The sequence below is a fragment of the Apus apus genome, chromosome 4 (genome assembly GCF_020740795.1).
Source record: "Apus apus isolate bApuApu2 chromosome 4, bApuApu2.pri.cur, whole genome shotgun sequence".
In the NCBI taxonomy this organism is placed as follows: domain Eukaryota; kingdom Metazoa; phylum Chordata; class Aves; order Apodiformes; family Apodidae; genus Apus; species Apus apus.
In genome coordinates this window covers 2,961,400-2,979,691 of record NC_067285.1, presented here as the reverse complement: position 1 = coordinate 2,979,691, position 18,292 = coordinate 2,961,400, and the positions used below count along the sequence as shown (strand labels likewise).

Sequence of the window (18,292 nt, the reverse complement as noted above, 5' to 3'; positions counted from 1 at the left end):
TGGTTGTTTTCTTCCTTGGCTTTTGTTGGTGGTGTTTTGTTTGTGGTTTTTTTCCAGCTAAAAGCTGAAGAAAAGTTGGTTATAAAAGCCTCTGTGTCTTTAGACAGAGTGGGGAGGGAGAGTTCTCAGGTAAAAAAAAAAGTTGCAAAGAACAGAGAAGACAAGTAGGACTGCACTTATGCTTGGAGCATAAAAACAGCAGCCCAAGCAATGCTAAGTGCCCAAGTTCCAAGGAGCAGGCATGGTGTAGAAGCACTGAGAAAGCCAGAATGCTTGCTTCTTTTTTTAAAAAAGAGCATATTCATCTCACAGGCACCTCAGAAATACAACTGGATTAAGTCAAATCAGTGGACACTGTGAAAAAACTGCCCATCTAAATTATACAAAAGTGGCAGAAGACCAAGCTGATAAAGAGCAAGGAAAACACACAAGAAACTAGGTAAATAAACAAAATACAGCAGTACCACAAAATCTCCTTAAACTCAAATTCCATCCTAAAACAGCAGAAGTAGACAAAGAATCAATAATTTCCCAGAAAGGCCCAGATGGGGACCATTTCTGCCATAATACTGACACTAAATGAGTTGGAACTTGTCAGAAAAGAAACAAGATGGTAGAAACCTACAAAAAGGACAAACAGCTTCCAGCAGATGCTTAGGAATAGCTATGGGGAAATGGGAAATTACTGGGTAGATACATGGACCTTAGAAGATATTCTATGTTGCATGACACAAATTGTGAACCTAGATGACCAGAACCAGGATAATGATGCAACCAGATCCTTGCTTTGACCCAGTGTTTCCCATCACAGGGCATCTATAGAGACACTTTGGGTATCCCTGAGAAATATTTAGGAAAATAAGACCTTCAGAAATAATGCAAAGGTATTTGTAGGGTGTTGTTTGTTGCTCTTTTGAGGATTTGGAGTGTGATTTTGTTTATTGAGGGGGTTTTGTTTGGGGTTTTTTTGTTGTTTTTTTTTTACAATCATTTTTTTTTTCTGATATTCAAAGCCAAAGTGACAATAAACTCCTACACCCAGCTAAGTGATATACTGCAAGTGTTCATGAACTTAGGCAACTGGGATTACACGTCTAAGAGACTTCATCTTTCACAAGAAGAAAATCTGCAAGAAAAACTGACCCTTTCCAAGAAGTAAATTGCTCAAAAAACTCCATTATGGAATTATTTTAGTATGCATAAATTGCAAACAACAAAAGGAGTTCATAGCTGCTGTTCTCTTGGATTTGTGTTTACAGAGGAATTCAATAAATTAACAAAGCAGAAACAAGTTGAGAGGCTCCACTTCAAGCTTTTTTGTGCCAAAACATACACTGGGCTGAAGAAGAAAAGTCAGCTCTAAAATCACAGAATGCTTTGGGTAGGAAGAGACCCTAAAGATCATCTAGTTCCAACCCCCCTGCATGGGCAGGGACACCTCCCACCAGACCAGGCTGCTCCAAGCCCCATCCAACCTGCCCTTCAACACTGCCAGGGATGGGGCAGCCACAGCTTCTCTGGGCAACCTGGGCCAGGGTCTCACCACCCTCACAGACAAGAATTTCCTCCTAATGTCCAACTTAAATCTCCTCTCTTTTAGTTTTAATCCATTACCCCTTGTCCCATCACTCCCTGCCCTTGTCCCAAGTCCCTCCCCAGCTTTCCTGGAGCCCCTTCAGGCACTGGAAGGTGCTCTCAGGTCTCCCTGAAACCTTCTCTTCTCTAGGCTGAACACCCCAACTCTCCCAGCCTGTCCCCAGAGCAGATTATTATATATAGCAAATAAAAGCTAAGCTGTTTATTGGGGAAAGAAAAGCAGCACAGTCAAGGTTTTTGCCCATGCCACATGAAGGCAGGACACTCCAGAGAACAAGGTTCTAAGACTCAGGCTGTGTTGCTGTTAGGAAGCAATGACAGATTTATTGTAAAGATTTGTCAGCAACAGCAGTGAGGTCACCCTGCCCCAATACACAGAAAATGTTCTTCTACCTGTAACCCTGTTACAATTGCAGGCTCACTGTTTCCTTACCCAAAATTTTGGCTGGAGGAAACATGTATTTACCTTATAAAGCTGTAATTCTGCATCAACATTCAGCTAATTGGAGGTTTACTGTCATTAATTTAGATAATAGACATTCATCTTACAAAAACGGCTTCTAGCAGCTTCTTTAATTTAACCTTTCTTTGAGCTTTCTTTTTTTTACTGCCACACAACCAGCAATTCAGTGCTCAGAAATGACCTCCTGTGCCACAACAATCAATGGCAGAAAATTCATACAACAGATTAAATTCTAGTGGTTGTTTTGATTAATTAGCAGAATTTGTTGCTTCAACTGCTCAGAGGGACTTTTGACAAGGGCCTGTAGTGAGAGGACAAGGGAGAAGGGATCAAAACTGGAAGAGGGGAGATTTTGGTTGGACATTAGGAGGAAATTCATTGCTGTGAGGGTGGTGAGACCCTGGCCCAGGTTGCCCAGAGGAGCTGTGGCTGCCCCATCCCTGGCAGTGTTGAAGGGCAGGTTGGATGGGGCTTGGAGCAGCCTGGTCTGGTGGGAGGTGTCCCTGCCCATGCAGGGGGATTGGAACTGGATGAGCTTTCGGGTCCCTTCCAACTCAAACCAGTCTGGGATTCTGATTTTTAGCTGAGTGCTGCACTGGGAAGAGTAAACCAGGGACACGTGGTGGTTTTGTCACTTAGATGGCTGCAATGGAGCAGAGCCACAGCATCCATGGCAGTAAAGCTGCCTTTTAGAGATGTTTGCTGCTCATCTCTGTTATCTCACTACTGAAAGCAATGTATGAGGAGGAACTTCCCATGACAAAGTGTTTCTGTATAAAATTTGAGATTATTATAGTATAATGATTATACTTCCCTATTTGGTGTCACATCATGCCAGAAGAAGGCAGAGTCAAGAAGGATTTTCCTGCAAAGATGGCAAATGATCCCCAAGTAACTAACTAACTCTATTGCTGCAAACCACAGAACATGTTTTGTTCAACATAAAATTATTCTTCACCATTTAAATTAAGGATTGCCAGGGAAATTCATTTTGAGCTTTCCCCATTTTCCTCATACTCACAATTTGGCTAATGAACCAAGAAACCAATTAGTGAAACATCTCCATTTATTGCAGGTTGAGGTAATCTTTAACCAGGGCACAGTTAAAACTCCTGCACTGTGAAAAGAAGACTTTTCATCTGCAGAAGCTACACAGTGGAGTTAATGAGCCCTCTTAATACAAAGCATCAGTCATGGCACTCTTTGCCCAACAACAGAGACTTCACCTCTCCCAGCAGCACCTACCAGGACGCAGCAGAATCTGGGTGAAATCTCTACACAAATGCAGCATTTTCTTTTCTGTTGCCAGTTTGTGAATCTGGGTGCATTTCGGGACCTGGCTGTGCTGCCCATGGTGGTGCACAGCAGAGGCTGGATGCCTGGGCAGAGCCACGGGTTTTGGAGAAGCTTCATGTTGAGGTAGCAGTTGTCCTCTTGCAGGTACAGTCCCCCCCTCTCACCAGCATCCCTCAGATTTCCATCCTAGGCACTGTGCTGAAGGCTGGCACCCAGTTTGCAGCCCTACTCATGGGTACAGCTGCTCTGGCTGATCTGAGCCTGTGCTTTGTGCATGGCCAAGGAGAAGGACCATGATAGAGACCACTTTCAGCTTTAGCACCAAGCCAGGGATGTTCTCTGAGGTGCCCTGGTCCCACAAACTAATGGAAAAAGTCTTACACTCTAGAGACAAGAAAATCAAGAGGTTTGAGGATTCAAAGGGGGAGGCAGAGGGGACAGTGTTCAAAGCAGCTGCTGGACTGAGTGGGAGGGCATATCCCAATTCCCACCTTCTTCACAGGCAGTGGGATCCAGAGCTCTAACCCACTCCTTCATGTCAGCTGCCTGAGCCAATTTCTTGAATTATAAGGAAATGGCTCGATAAGAACCTAAAGAAACAGGAGATGGACTCTAGGGCTGAGATTCAGAAGTGTATTTTCCCAGCTCCCAGAACTAACCCACTAGCCAAGCTGGAGGGTGGGTCAGGAAAAGAAGAGAGGGGCCACAGGATGAAAGAGAGCAGAGAAAGGAGCAGGGGAGTCAATCCACTGCTGAAAGGAATCCTGTGCGCCAGGGGCTGCTCCTGCATTTTATACTACAAAAATGACTTCAGTAAAGTACATTAAAAAATGGGAACCAAGAACTGCAGCCCTAGACACTCCTTCCTGCTGCTGGAAAACCAACACAGGTGGCACTGAGCTCTGTAACACAGAACATGCCCTTGTTTGCTAAACCACATTTCTTCCACGGTTTTTGCATCCTACCACCTGTTCCGTAACCTTGTGTTATCGCTCTTGGTTAAACTGATTAAAGATAAATGTTCTTTACCAGAGAGGCACCAAATGTTTCTTCCTCTGTTAAACCATATCAAATCCTTACATGCCTACCTAGGACCTCAAAATACTTCCCAGTTCTCAACCTCCCTACCACTTCTGACACACCTCAGTCTTCAATGCCACCCTTGACATCCAGAAGTCAAATCCAACCCTGAAGACCCACATGTCTTGAAGCACTCACCCCAGTTAGCTGCATCAGGGGAGCTCACCTGAGGTGGAAGAGGGGAAGTCACAGAGGCAAGGACCTCTACAAGGTGTGGATCTTTTTTTGAGGTACTACCTGTGCAGAGACATTTATCTCAGACTGCTGAGTTAAGGACTTCTACAAATGCGTATCAGCCTGGAGAAGGCTCCAGGTAGACCTCATAGCAACCTTCAAGTACCTGAAATGGCTACAGGAAAGCTGGGGAGGGCTTTTTTTGCTACAGCTTGTAGTGAGGGTTTGAGGGCTAATGGCTTAAAACTGGAAGAGGGAAGATTTTGGTTAGACATTAGGAAGATTCTTCACTATGAGGGTGGTGAGACCCTGGCCCAGGCTGCCCAGGGAAGCTGTGGCTGCCCCATCCCTGGCAGTGTTGAAGGGCAGGTTGGATGGGGCTTGGAGCAACCTGGGCTGGTGGGAGGTGTCCCTGCCCATGCAGAGGGGTTGGAACTAGGTGATCTTTAAGGTCCCTTCCAACCCAAACCAGTCTGGGAATGATTTGGGAGCCACCCATCTAATATTCTAGTAGCACTATGGTGTGCACATCACAGCTGGGGGATCCCAGGTTTAGAGGAACTTCATTTCAACAGGAGAGCACCTCCAGGAGTGATCCTGCTGCTGATAGCCTTTATTGCAATCAGCCCGTCCAAGCCCAGTTGGAAAAGGAGAGAAACAAGAGAAGAAAAGCACTTCTTCTGGAAGTGGAGCCTGCTTGACACACACACGTTAACAAGTCCCAGAACTGGACACAATTCAGCAGTTGTACATAGACTCCAATTGCTACAAACATAAAGTGCAAGAACTACTCAAACATTATTGAGCTGCAACCAACTAATCACTTAGGAAAAGGACCAGGAGTCACAAATAGCTTCATGTAAACATCTTTTCAGCATGCAAGAATAGGCAAAAAGGAAAACAAGTTTAGGTTGCCTAAGGGACAGAATGCATTTTGGAAAATACAGTAGCTCTAAACTTAACCCAGTGCTTTGCCCACCTATTGTCTGTTACTGATTCTCAACAGTTAAAATTTAAGGGGATATAAGTTGTTTAGGTATATCTGCTGTTTTTAGCATTTATGTACTAGGTTGTCTTACAGTGAGAATGTAGGAATGGGCAAACATGGGAGGCTTTTTTTTTTTTTTAAGTTTAATGCATCAATAACTACAGCTTTGCTGAAAAAATACTTAATTCAAATTCAACCAAGAGTTCCTGTGAGGCTTGGGCTCAATTTAATGGCAGGTGGTAGAAGTCAGCCACTTCTTTTTTTCCTTAGAACAGCAAAGAAAAAGGAGAAAACTTGACTTTATTTACAGCACTGGTAATGTTATGAGAAGCATGAGACTTGGTAATTGAGTCAGGAGTAGAAGTGGAAGTCTCCTGTGACAGCCTGTAATTGTCAGAGCTCCAGTTAAATTCAACAGACATGGATGCAAGTACTATTTTGAATGCCTGGATGGTACCTGGATCAGACCTGGACCTCAGACCTCTAGAGATTTGCTTATCACTGTATATTGGGCCTTCCATTTTGAGACAGCAAATAATAACCAGAAAACTGTATTCTCCACCTCAGGCTAAAAATATTGTATAAATAAATGCATTAAGAATTCCATCCCCTAGCAACTGTGATATTCCTGCTTGAAAGAGTGATGGGAAAGAGAGGGCTCCAGGAATGTTAGAGTCAAGTAAGGATTCTGTGGCTGTGAAATTGTTGGCAATTATGTCTGATCACTGGCTGCACATGCTGTTGCTGAATGCATTCAGATTTACTGCAGGAATTGGCCTGAAGTCTGACCAAATTCTGGGAGCTCTGATTAAAATTAACTGTGTTTGAGATCCAGGTACTGCAGAGAGACTCTGGAGTCCAGGGAGAGCTCTGGACCAGCAGGAGGTGTCAGGCATCAGAACATCAACAAATTAAAGAAATGAATTGTCTCAGGAAATACTGTTGCTGGGCTCTGAGCACAAGCTGAAATGCAGCTGCTACCTGAGGAGCACAATGGGGAGAAAAACAGCATGGAATTTAAAGTGGAATTCAGATGTGAGTAAGAGGCAGAGCAGCTCACTGAAGATCCAGGCAATAAATGAGCAGAGATGATTAAGACCAAGTCATTAGGTAGCAACCTGCTGTGATCAGCTACAGGCTGGAAGGGCATCCCCAGCACATGAGACAGCTCCACTTGCTCACTCCTCCCTCAGCTGCTTCTCACTGAGGTGGAGCAGGACTCAGCAGCCTGCAAAACACAGACCCTAGCACAAGGTTCCTTGCCACTCGCTGAGCTGTTCCTCAGATTCCTCCCACCTGGCTCTGTGCTCCTGGAAAGATCCAGCAAAACAGTTCCTCAACCCCATGTTCCACTCTCTCTCCTTGGACACTTTCCACGAGCATTCCCATCCCATTTCTTCATGGCAAGATTTGCAGCTAACAACATAATTTTGGAGTCACAGGTTAGCCCCAGCCAAGCAGCAGAGCCTCTGCAAGAGGGGGCCTGTCTCTCACACCCCTGCTGAGCCCCTGTCCTGGTTTGAGCCAGGACAGAACCAATTTTCCTTTTGTAATTTTATTTTTCAGTTAAGTTTCTTCTAAGAAACTGCACTTTCTGAAATGAACAGCATGTTTTTCAGGCAGTAGGACTGGTAACCCTCAATGTTTATAGCTATCACTGGAGAATGATATGCAGAAAGGCTCTTGCTTACACTTATCCCCACAGAAACCAAGTTTCCTGCTTGGTTCTGCTAAATTTCTGTGCAGGAAATGAAAAGGAAGAAAAAGGATCACACCTGCAACCCTCCTGAGGGAAGAGCAGAACAGACAGGTGACCAAAACTGACCAAAGTGTTCCATCCCACAGATGTCATACTCAGTAGGAATCTGAGGGATGGATCATGAAGGTCAAGCTCTCTTCATCCTTGGCCAAAGTCTTGGGAGGACTCCATCTGTTTGCCTGCCTTTGATCCCGATCCATGCATTCCTGAATCCAGTTCCCACCTGCCACTGAGTCCAGTCCAGGATTAATTAAACTAATGACAGCCCTGAGCAAGAACAGACCCCCTGGCTTTATGGAAGAGAGCTCAGAGACCCACTTACAAGCTCTTTTATCTCTCCACCTGGAAGGGAAAAGGGACCTGCAGTGGTTGGCTTGCACTCACATCCTCCTCCCACGTACAACAACAGCCAGCCCACATTTCCCTCAGGAGAGAGGACATGAAAGTCATTCTTGAGAGCTCAGCTGCTGGTGAGAAGGCTCCATGCACTGCTGGAGGGGGGTTGGCTTTGGGCTGCCATTGGAAATTGCCATCAAGTGCACAAAGATGAGTCAAGAGACCAATGCAGATTGCTGGCCAAAAAACCCGTGGTCTTCTGTCTCCTCAGAGGATGCAAAGAGAAGATCAAACCTCATTTAAGGATCTGAGGTTGCCTCTGTGCATGTGGGTATCAGGGAGATGATATCAGCATGTTTGTATTAGGGCTGACTCCCTGGGCCGTGGCAGAGCTTTGCTCTTGAGGTGAGGAACCCTAGAATGTCTTGGTTTGGAAGGGACCTCAAGTACTTATCCTTGGATCACAGAAGCTCTTTCTGCTATCTTACTCATAACCTTTAGATCAATTTGCTGTTCTAAAATGTTTGCAGGTGATATCTTGGCAGTTTCCTTTTAGAGAGATTTATTTTACAGCTCAGTTGCTGCTTTGCATTCTGAAATCTCAGCTACAAGGCTCCACAGCTTTTAGGGGGATCTTTGGGATTTATGTACCACGTGTCTGTTTCCCAGACTGAACTATCTGCTCTTTTCAGTCACCCTCCTAGAAGGCATTTCTCCAAGAGGGTGATTTTCCCTCCTTGCCACCATATCCTTGGCAAGAAATGCATTTGAGCTAGCTAGTGAAACATAGTTGTGTTGTACATCAAATATCAGTAATAACAGAAGGCAGCAACATGGTATCTACTGTGAGACAAGCTGTAGTACGTTTATATACACACTTTTTTTTTCCCCTCCCAAAGGATTCCAGTGTCTTTCACAATCTGCAATCACAGAAAGATTAAAATTAAGCCCTTTCTGGAGGAGTCAGGTGAAGGCTTATTGATAACTTGCCTTCACTACCCATTTCAGGGGAGCAAAAGAGGGAAATCTTAACTAAGCCAACAGCTAAATGTCAACAGATAGAGGAAATCTGTGGGATGCTCAGGATGCAGTAAATGCAGCCACTGTTTTCTTTCTACAGCACAAAGAAGTAAATAAAGATATTTCTGTGGCCAAAGTTTATGACATTCCACAAAGTGTACTCTTTTGGAGCATGCTAAATAGAATACTTTGTTGATTGAGTTATGGTTTCCAGAAGATGCATAACCTACAGTTCTTGATAACCACTCATTTTCTACCACCAATGTCCACAAGTCATCAAAAATGACCATGAAAAGAAGCAAAAAAGAAAAAATTATGTATCTACAAGCAGAGATGGGCTCCTAGAAATTCTCAGTACCCATGGCCAGGTTCACTTGGGCACTGGAGAATGAAAACACCAGGCTCTCATCCATCTCCACTCATATATTTAATCAAAGATGAAAGACCAGTAAAACAAACTAAGCCGTAAAAGAAAAAATATATTACCATTTAGATTAACAGCTGTTTCCTCCATTCCCCATCACCAGGCAACAGTGAAATACATGATTATGGTTTAAGATTTTTTTTCCAAAAATGTTATGGGCTCCCTGAATGCAACGGGCTGGGAAACACTGGCCCATGAGATGAATGGCACTAGCACCAACATCTGCTGCATATCCTCAGTACAGCTGGACTCTAGCTGGAATTAAAATTCATGTTGCAGTAGCAATTAAAAGACAGAACTAGGTCATGAGCTGTTGTTCAAGGCACTATGCAGGCAAAGCAAGAAAAAACAAACCTTGGAGAAAACAGTATTTGCCCTAAAAATTTCAGCACCAAGAAATTCAGAAATGGGAGACAGTAAAAAGAGGGTGCGACAGGAAAACAAGTTTGGGTATCTTAGCAATGCCAGGCTATGCACTCACCTTTTCACCAAGCAAAGGCTGTTGCCACTGGGCAGCTCTCCCTTTGCAGGAGGATGACTTAACCCCAAGGAGAGCCCAGGGAGGGCTGCAGTGATGATGCTCAGCACCTGCCCAGCACTTGGAGCAGCCCGAGATAGCAGCTGAAGTATCAGTATTCCTTATATAACTTTAATTCAACCTAATATTCAAATACAGACCTTGAGGGTCATTCCACCTCAATCTAACCAAGCGGTATAGGGCAGTCGAGCATTTTCTCAGAGTGTAACATTTTAGTCACCCTCCCTGGAAAGGTCAGGTCTGAGGAGAAGGTCGGATCCAGCCGCACCAAGGATATAAATCCTCCCCCGCTGCTGCTCATAGTGCTCCAGCAAAGGTTTTGCCAAAAATTCCCACCTCTCTGGGTGTTACATTATATCAATACATTGATACACTAACAGGAGGGCTGCAGAAAGCAAAGGGGTCCAATCTGAGTCTCCCTGGCTTGCTGCACAGGGGATACCTACATGTGCACCTACACAGACATCACAGTTTGCAAGAGCCATGTCTGTGGCTGGAAGACTGTTATAAAAGAAACCATAGCAACCTCCTAAATCTCCTGGAGCAGCACTTCCCAATTTGCCATGTCCATTCTGTTAGACTGCTTTTCCCTTCCTGCCATCAAGTTCTGTATCTCCGTCCAACTATTTCATTCTATACAGAAAGGACTGAGTGAGGGACAGACCCACACCACACTCCCTGGTGTATCATACTCCATGTGACAGGGCACACTGTATTACCCACATCCAGCTGCAGATGCAGGAAGTGAGAATGAAATCCCATTGCTTCAATTCCTTTTTTCAAATTGCCCTGAGAAACCTTGGGCTGTTACCTGCGTGGTTAGCACAGAGCTTCTCTGCACTCATCTTCTGGCTTTGCAATACCACACTATATTATATTAATACCAATTAAATCAAGGCCATGGTTGGACTTGATGACTTAAAAGGTTTTTTTCCAAGCAAACGATTCTGTGATGATTATTAACCAGGGTGAGCACCCACCTTCAATGTTATGGGTGTCTCATTTTCATTCACAGTCACACGAGCAAAAAGGTGGTTGAATGAAATGTTAACAAAGTGAGAGCCAGGCAGGTAGATGTTGATTAAAACTTGCATTCAGCATAATTTAGCCCCCCAAAAAAACAGACTACACAGGAAAAAAAGTACTTGCCTCCTGTAAGACTTTGCAGGGGAACTTTGCCTCTTAAAGTCTGATATTCTTGGAAAAGAAAAACATACGGATAGAAGGGAAATTGTGTCTACATCCTCTTCACTCAATTCTTCAGCTTTCAAAAGATGGCAAAAATAACTGGCAATAGCTAATTTTGTCACTGTTCCTTGTCCGTTTGTTCTGCACCATTATGCCCTCTGTCCCTTAAAAAGCCTGCTCTGATGGTCTTTATTCATCTGGAAGGGTTTATAGAAATGCAGCAAACAGATTTCTACTTATTTGTGATCTACCCTTGTGCAGGACCCTAATTACTGATTGTGACAGGCCATCAAGACACGATCCAACACTCCTGGTGAGGCTGTGGATATTTTGGAGGGAGCAAAGACTATGCACGTCCCAAAGAGCTAGTGGCCATGGCCCTGTGCCCAACAGTGTTTCACACTGGATTTTCCCAGTTTGTCCCGATGGACTGCCAGGTGTCGGTCCGTGCCACAGGAGGGGGTCACAACTGTAATTCCAGAGTGAGAAAAAAGCTCTCAGAAACGTGTTGCCAGGAAAAGTGAAACCAGCAAAAAAATGACACAGTGGTTGCCACAGAAAAACACCACAGCATCATTCAGAGTAATTCACACTTGGTTTTGACAGCAACCGAAAAGTTTTTTCAAGATTCACCCACAACTGAAGGAAATATCTTGCCAGTAACAGATGAACTCTTTTATCAACTCAGGAAACAATTAAAGACTTGGTTCAAAGATAACATATTTCTCTCTGGGGCCACTGATGCCTCAAACCATGGAAATATCAAGCAGTTTCCAACAGTTGTTCATTACCGTAACAGTCAGAGGGAGACTCCAGTGTCTAATAACACTTCTAATGCAGCTCCTCTGAATGTAAACAAATTACACTAAAAAAATAAATCAAACTGTTTAACCTTTGAAAGCATATCACCACTGAATGCTCATAATGCTCGGGATAATTTTGAAAGACACTACTGTCAGTTAATGAAAATTAACACACTCTTCCAGCTAATTGCACTCGTCGCACAGTAAAGCAGCACGTGCTAGAGACAGGCCAGTCTTGAAGGCTGTGAAATAAAATGTTTCCAATCAGTGTTTTTTACTCATCTAATACGGCTAATTCAGACCTGGAGGAGATGCTTCATTTGCCAGCTGTGGATGAATGATGAGGCTGTGACATGGACCCTCAGTGTACTTTACAGCTTAGATTTCTTCAAACGCAGGTTATAAATACAGTTGCTTTCAGCCGGTTAGTAATTACTGTCAACCATTAGGTGACAGTTCAGTAGTTGTCATTTAAATACATTAAGGCTGACATTCCAGTTTAGAACTTCCCTTCCTGCAGCTGTGAGTGTTTTCGTCATCTGCATTTCAACCAGAAAAAGTCTGGGGCTCCCTCCTCTTGCTCCCTACCCATTCTTTTGCTCAAGAAATCAAGTCTTCCTTGGACATCACCAGGTGTCCCTGCTGGGTGCACATTAATAAAAACCTGCTCGGGAGCTCAGCTAATTCCTGAGCTGATTACCCCCCTGGAAGGAAGAGATGCACTTTCCCAAAGAACTGTGCAACACAAAGCTTGAGCATTAATCTTTCATGCATGAATTACACAAGCCATGGGAATGTGACTGAAGTGTTACACCATCACACAACTGTGATTAATGCACGTTGCACATCACTGATTGTCATCTGAGACAGGTTTGGGCCTGGGACCACACACATTTGAGTGTGTATTTTGCTCACCTCTCACTCTCTGGAGACATACAGAGTTAGCAATATCATGTGAAATAAAGAACAATATTGTATGAAGGCAAAACACTCTTGAAGCAAGCATGCCCTGGGGAGATGTCAGCTTGGGGTTGCGCTGGACCACCAAGGGGGTAGGGACTGCTACTCCTTCAGGCCTGGCTGCTCTCAGACACACAATGGGATTTACAGCAAAGGAACACATGGAGAACAAGTATAAACCTTCACCTAAGAAGTTCTTCTGCATTGCAGTTTTATCTGTGCTGTTGTCATACTTAATATGTATAGTCACACCAGCTCAGCTTCTCCACTTACAAGCCACCAGGCAGCTGCTAATAAGCATATAATTAAGGTAGTTATATTGGTTTAGTGTTTTGCTAAGGTTTAATACGAAACTGAGTCACCCTCTATGTTTTGTGGTTCCCTTCTGCTGGAGGCTGTTCCCTGGTCACACACGTGATGCTGCTGTCCCCAAGGACCTGCACACAACAGATCTGGCAAGACCCATCACAAGGACTTGCTGGACCATGGGATGCAGCTCCTGCCCCAGGCTCTGCTCCGTAGCCAGTGACCACATCGTGCTAAGTTACCTGAAGTTCACTACGTGGTTCTGACCCAGGGGACCAGTAAAGCAAAGTGGTTGGTGTTCAGCCAGAGCTGGGCCTGCTCAGGCCCCACTCCCAGGCCTTGCTCAACCTGCTCATCCTGCAGCCTCCAGTCTGTCTGCTTTCTCTGCCACAGGCTCCCAAACAGCTGCAAAACCACAGCTGGATAATTTCCTCTACCTATACATGAAAACTTGGGCTTAGAACTGGAGGTTCATGTTGTGTCAGATATCTCAGCCCAGAGGAGCTACCATGTATAGAAGCTTTGTGATGGAAGCCCTAAGCAGAAAACCTCAGGACAGCCACAAAGCTTTGTATCCCCAAGCCCCAAGAGCAGCAAAATCCATCTGGCACAAAGGAGGGAATGCTGCCCAACCACAAAGGACCTGCTCTTGCCATCCCTCACAGCATCCACACCCAGAGCTTTGCTCTTCCAGACCTGGGGACATAGCAGAGAATAAGCATCCCCCTGCCCGCTGCCTTGGATGGAAGGCAAGGAGACATGGACACCCTCTAATGAAGAAAAACATGAGAGTGACATGCCAGTCATGTCACACCTCTTGCTGTACAGAGTTTGAATGTACAAAGGAAAAACCCAGGTTGCTCCAAATAGCCACACACAATTTTTGATACAAAATGAGCTGAACCATTTCAGAGCACCTTTTTCAGACAAGTTTTAAAGACTTTTAAATAAATATCCATTCACAGTCATCTCTAAAGTTCACCACAGGTAGTAAAAATTGAAATGGGCACCTGAGCTCTGCCCTTTGCTAGAAGGAGAGTCTTAAACAAAAATAGCTGTGTGTGATTTGTTTTATAATTCAAAAGAGGAGGAGAGATGTAGAAAAGTGTACCCTCAAAACTGTGGTTATAAAGTTCGAGCTGATGTGCAACCAATGCTTGTGGGGTTCTCAAAGGATTAGGAACTGACCTCATGAGCAGGAGACAGAAAGGGACTTAGCATCTCCCTCTGCACCAGCAGCTGGTCTGTCCTTCCAGCCTCCCCACACTGGTGGAGGGTCTGGAGTACAAATCTTATCTAGGAGGAGTGGCTGAGGGAACAGGGGGTGTTCATCCTGGAGAAAAGGAAGCTGAGGGGAGACCTTCTCACCCTACAAGGCCCTGAATGGAGGCTGGAGTGAGGGAGGGTTGGTCTCTTCTCCCAAGTAACATGAGATAGAACAAGAGGAAACGACCTCAAGTTGTGCCAGGGGAGGTTTAGATTGATAATTAGGTACAATTTCTTCCCCAAAAGGGTTGTCAGGCCCTGGCCCAGGCTGCCCAGGGCAGTGATGGAGTCCCATCCCTGGAGGGGTTTCCAAGCCATGTAGATGTGGTGCTGAGGGACATGGGGCAGTGGTGGCCTGGGCAGGGCTGGGTTAACAGTTGGACTTGATGTTCTTAAAAGTCTTTTCCAACCAAAAGAATTCTACAATACTATGATTTTATTGCCTCCAGCACTCTACTGTCCCTGAGAGCCATGTAGCCTGAGCATTAAATTCTGTACAACAGCTCAGTGCAGAGGAGCACTAACAGCACAGTGTGCCTCATCTGCCAAGACAGAACACCAAAACCTCTGCCATGTAACAAAGATGATTAAAGAGCAATCAGTTCATCCTCAATATCTCCATGCAACGAACAAAAAGCCAACAGGTATTTAACACCAGCTTCCTTTAAGTGTAAGCTTTGTGGACCATCTGGAACCATCATCCATTGCATTTTCACTTTGTTTCTATCTTGCCCCCTTTGGGTGCACACAAGAGAACCTCTCTGTGTAGGAAGCACCTTAGCACAGCAATGACTGCAGGGGTTATAGGGTAACACTCATATCCACACTGCCCCAAGGCATCCAGCACAAACACAGGTCACCAGCTTGCAGGGCACCAGGACCAGTTCATGACTATTTATACTTCTCAACACCATTGTACCAAAAGCTTTTAAGTAATTAGTTTTCCCTCATTAGCAGACACACAGCCTGGGGAAGGGTACACGGGTGCTTCCAAGCCCCATCCTGGGTTACAGGGCAGCACTGTCTGGACTTGGAGGGGAAAGCTCAGAAGAGTCAAGCTGGGCTGATGAGGAGGGTAAAACAACCACAACATTTACACAAATGTGTTATTCCCAAGGCAGAACCACAGGGATTATTTTGGCAGGAACAGCAATAAAAAACTATTCACAGGATGTTACCACAAACCCCATGCATCCTAATGAAAAAGAGGAACAAAATTTATCAACATCACTTCTGTGGAGACCTAAACGTACTTCACGAGACACCAGGTGTCATAGTGATTTTTTGCTAAAGTTACATCCTATCCTTAAAGAAGCAAAGTTTATACACCTCATGTACCAGAAAGTAATCTACAAACACAATCAACAGGGTGTGAGGAATGCTATTCCACTGCAAGCATCTCTCTAATAAGATATGTGGAGTTTCTGACACATCCAATACATTATTCCATTTTTCTCTTTTACACCTTTAGAATCAAAACAGACATTTGGTAAAGCCTAATTTCAAGTTATCACTAATGCATTCAAACACATCCCTAAAAGCTGTGTCGCTAAAGCTGCATTATAGAAAAAAACCCCCACCAAAACCAGGTAAAACTGAAGCTGTTATCTCCTTGAAAAATATGGGCCTTCTGCTACAGCACCTACTGATGCGAGTCTATTGAAGCCAACAGGATTAGTTACATGCAGGATTACTCCCCTGATTAGGGAGTGCAGGATTACATCCATTGTTTGCATAGCTCCTGTTATTTACATATCCATATTTTCACCTCTTGTTTTTGTGGTGTTTTGTTGTGTTGTTTTTTTTTTTTCTTTCTTAAAACACGGGGCATTTAATTACTGTTAGCACTAGATATCATTATGCTGTGCTTTTATCCCTCCACAACTTGGCTGTCTTCTGGATGTCAAATGAAACGCTTTTATGATCAAAACAAAGAAAAGAGAGTAGAAGCAGCAGAATCTGAACCATGCAATTAAAAACAAATGAAGAGAGGGAGAGCTTGTTAGCCACAATCAAAACTTTTTCAGGATTAATTTCATATTTGTGCTCCTATCCATGGCCTTTGCTCTTGGGAGCTGATTATTTATATCATTTTTTTTTAAAAACTGTGCCAAGTAGCAAGTTACCCAAGAGCTCTGAGGCAATGCTGATGATATCACTACTGGAAAATACCCCAAACCAGACAAACAACTGAAACAGATACTATAGGCAGGTATAATCATAAGGAATAACCAAGCAAAACATTGTGATGCTTTTCACACTTTAAAGAAGTGGTAAGTCCAGACTCAGTTCATCACGGCTCATTGCTTTACCTATAAAATAGATCTCCTACCTATCCTTGCAAAAACTGAGCAAGTTACCAGTGCTTTTCAACTATTTTATGATAAAGCAGGTTAATCAGTGCACAACAAGAAGGTTATGCTGTTATGCAGAAGGTTGTCCTGTTCCCAACCCAATCAGAAAGATATTTAGCTGAATAAAGAGCAACAACACCAGTTACAAGAGGGACCCAATACTTCTTCAGAAAAATGACACACACCCTTTCAGATTCTCCAGTCTGACACTGAACTACATCAGTTTCTGTTTGGGCTGCAAGATACCGGGCTCGGATCATCAGCATGTTTTGTTTGAGTGGGATTTAAACAGGTAAATAACACGAGTTAGTTTCAGAAGGCTGGAGCCTAACCCCAGTCCTGTAGGTACTGCTTACGTACTTTTAACTCTAGAAAATAAAAGCATTGCCTGCCTCTTTTTTTTCAGGCTTCTTTAAGGCATTTAAGAAGCCGAAGGAACGCGGGCTGTTTTGGGAAAGCCCGCTCAAGCCCTGCCACCCCCCCAGCTGCTGCAAACCCACCTGGCAGCAGCATCAACAAACCCCCCAAGTTGCGCCAACTCACCGAAGCGACCCGTCTCCTTCCCAGCGGAGCAGTTCACGGTCAGGAACACCCGAGTTACAAAAGAGGGTGTTTCCCGGGTCCATTTTGCAGAGGGTTTCACCTGAAAAGCCAGGCGGGTGCGGCAGGGGCAGCGCAGCCCCGCGGCTCGACCTCCTCCTGCGGGCACCACGGGGCCGGCCGGGACAACCATCACTTGTTGCGACGGGAACAGGGCAAGGCAGGAGCTGCCAGGACATGAATTATTCATTGCCTTCCACCTCCCCTCATTAGCATGCTGCTCAGGCAGCTCCGATGAACCCATTCGTTTTGTCCTTTGTCTTCAGGAAAAGCCTGCTGGCTGAATGAGGGTTATCTGTGCTGGTAAAACCTGGGCCTGCTGATTTATTTAGGCTGGTTGGGTAGAATTTGTGTCCCTAAAACGCAGGTTTTTACAGCCAGAATATAAATTCAGCTGTGCATCCTCAACCTGAGGCAGGCTGCTCGGCTCCAGCAGCAATATCTAGCTACAGCACATGAATGTTTCATTTTCTGGACTTACATGTTGAAGCTGGGATCCTTCTTTCTATAAGTGGTTGCCCAGGAAAGAGGAAATCTCCAAGTGTGCTGCTCACAGGTGGTTCCACCCATACTTCTGTAATGACCACTTGGACTGCTAAATAGCTAACACCTGGCTCCCACTGTGTTTGCTTTCTAAGGAGGAGATAAGGAAAGAAAGAACCAAACACCTGCAATGGAAAGAAGCTAATCCATAATCTATTTGAAAAAATATAGTCCTACATGACAGGGCCAGGGAGGTGATTCTCCTTCTTTATTTGCCTCTTGTGAGGCCACACCTGGAGCACTGTGTCCAGTTGTGGAGCCCTAACATAAGAAGCATATAGAGCTTGTGGAGAAAGTTCAGAAGAGGGCCATGAGGATGATCCAAGAGCTGGAGCAGCTCTGCTCTGGAGACAGGCTGGGAGAGTTGGGGTGTTCAGCCTGGAGAAAAGGAGGTTCCAGGGAGACCTTAGAGCACCTTCCAGGGCCTGAAGGGGCTCCAGGAAAGCTGGGGAGGGACTTGGGACAACGGCTTGTAGGGAAAGGACAAGAGGCAATGGATCAAAACTGGAAGAGGGGAGATTTAGATGAGACATTAGGAGGAAATTCTTCACTATGAGGATGGTGAGACCTTGGCCCAGGTTGCCCAGAGAAGCTGTGG

The 18,292-nt window shown here is 44.7% G+C and overlaps 1 protein-coding gene across 4 annotated transcripts in view; it reads right to left on the bottom strand.

Annotated features, from left to right (window-relative positions):
• The window catches only part of C4H10orf90 (chromosome 4 C10orf90 homolog), a 68,145-nt gene extending 50,885 nt beyond the window's left edge, over positions 1-17,260 (bottom strand). For all 4 annotated transcript variants that reach the window (XM_051619453.1, XM_051619452.1, XM_051619456.1 and 1 more), the window contains exon 1: positions 17,095-17,260. The gene's annotated coding sequence lies outside the window, so the exon portion shown is untranslated. The remainder of the gene's footprint in view (positions 1-17,094) is intronic.
• Positions 17,261-18,292: the final 1,032 nt, after the last annotated feature.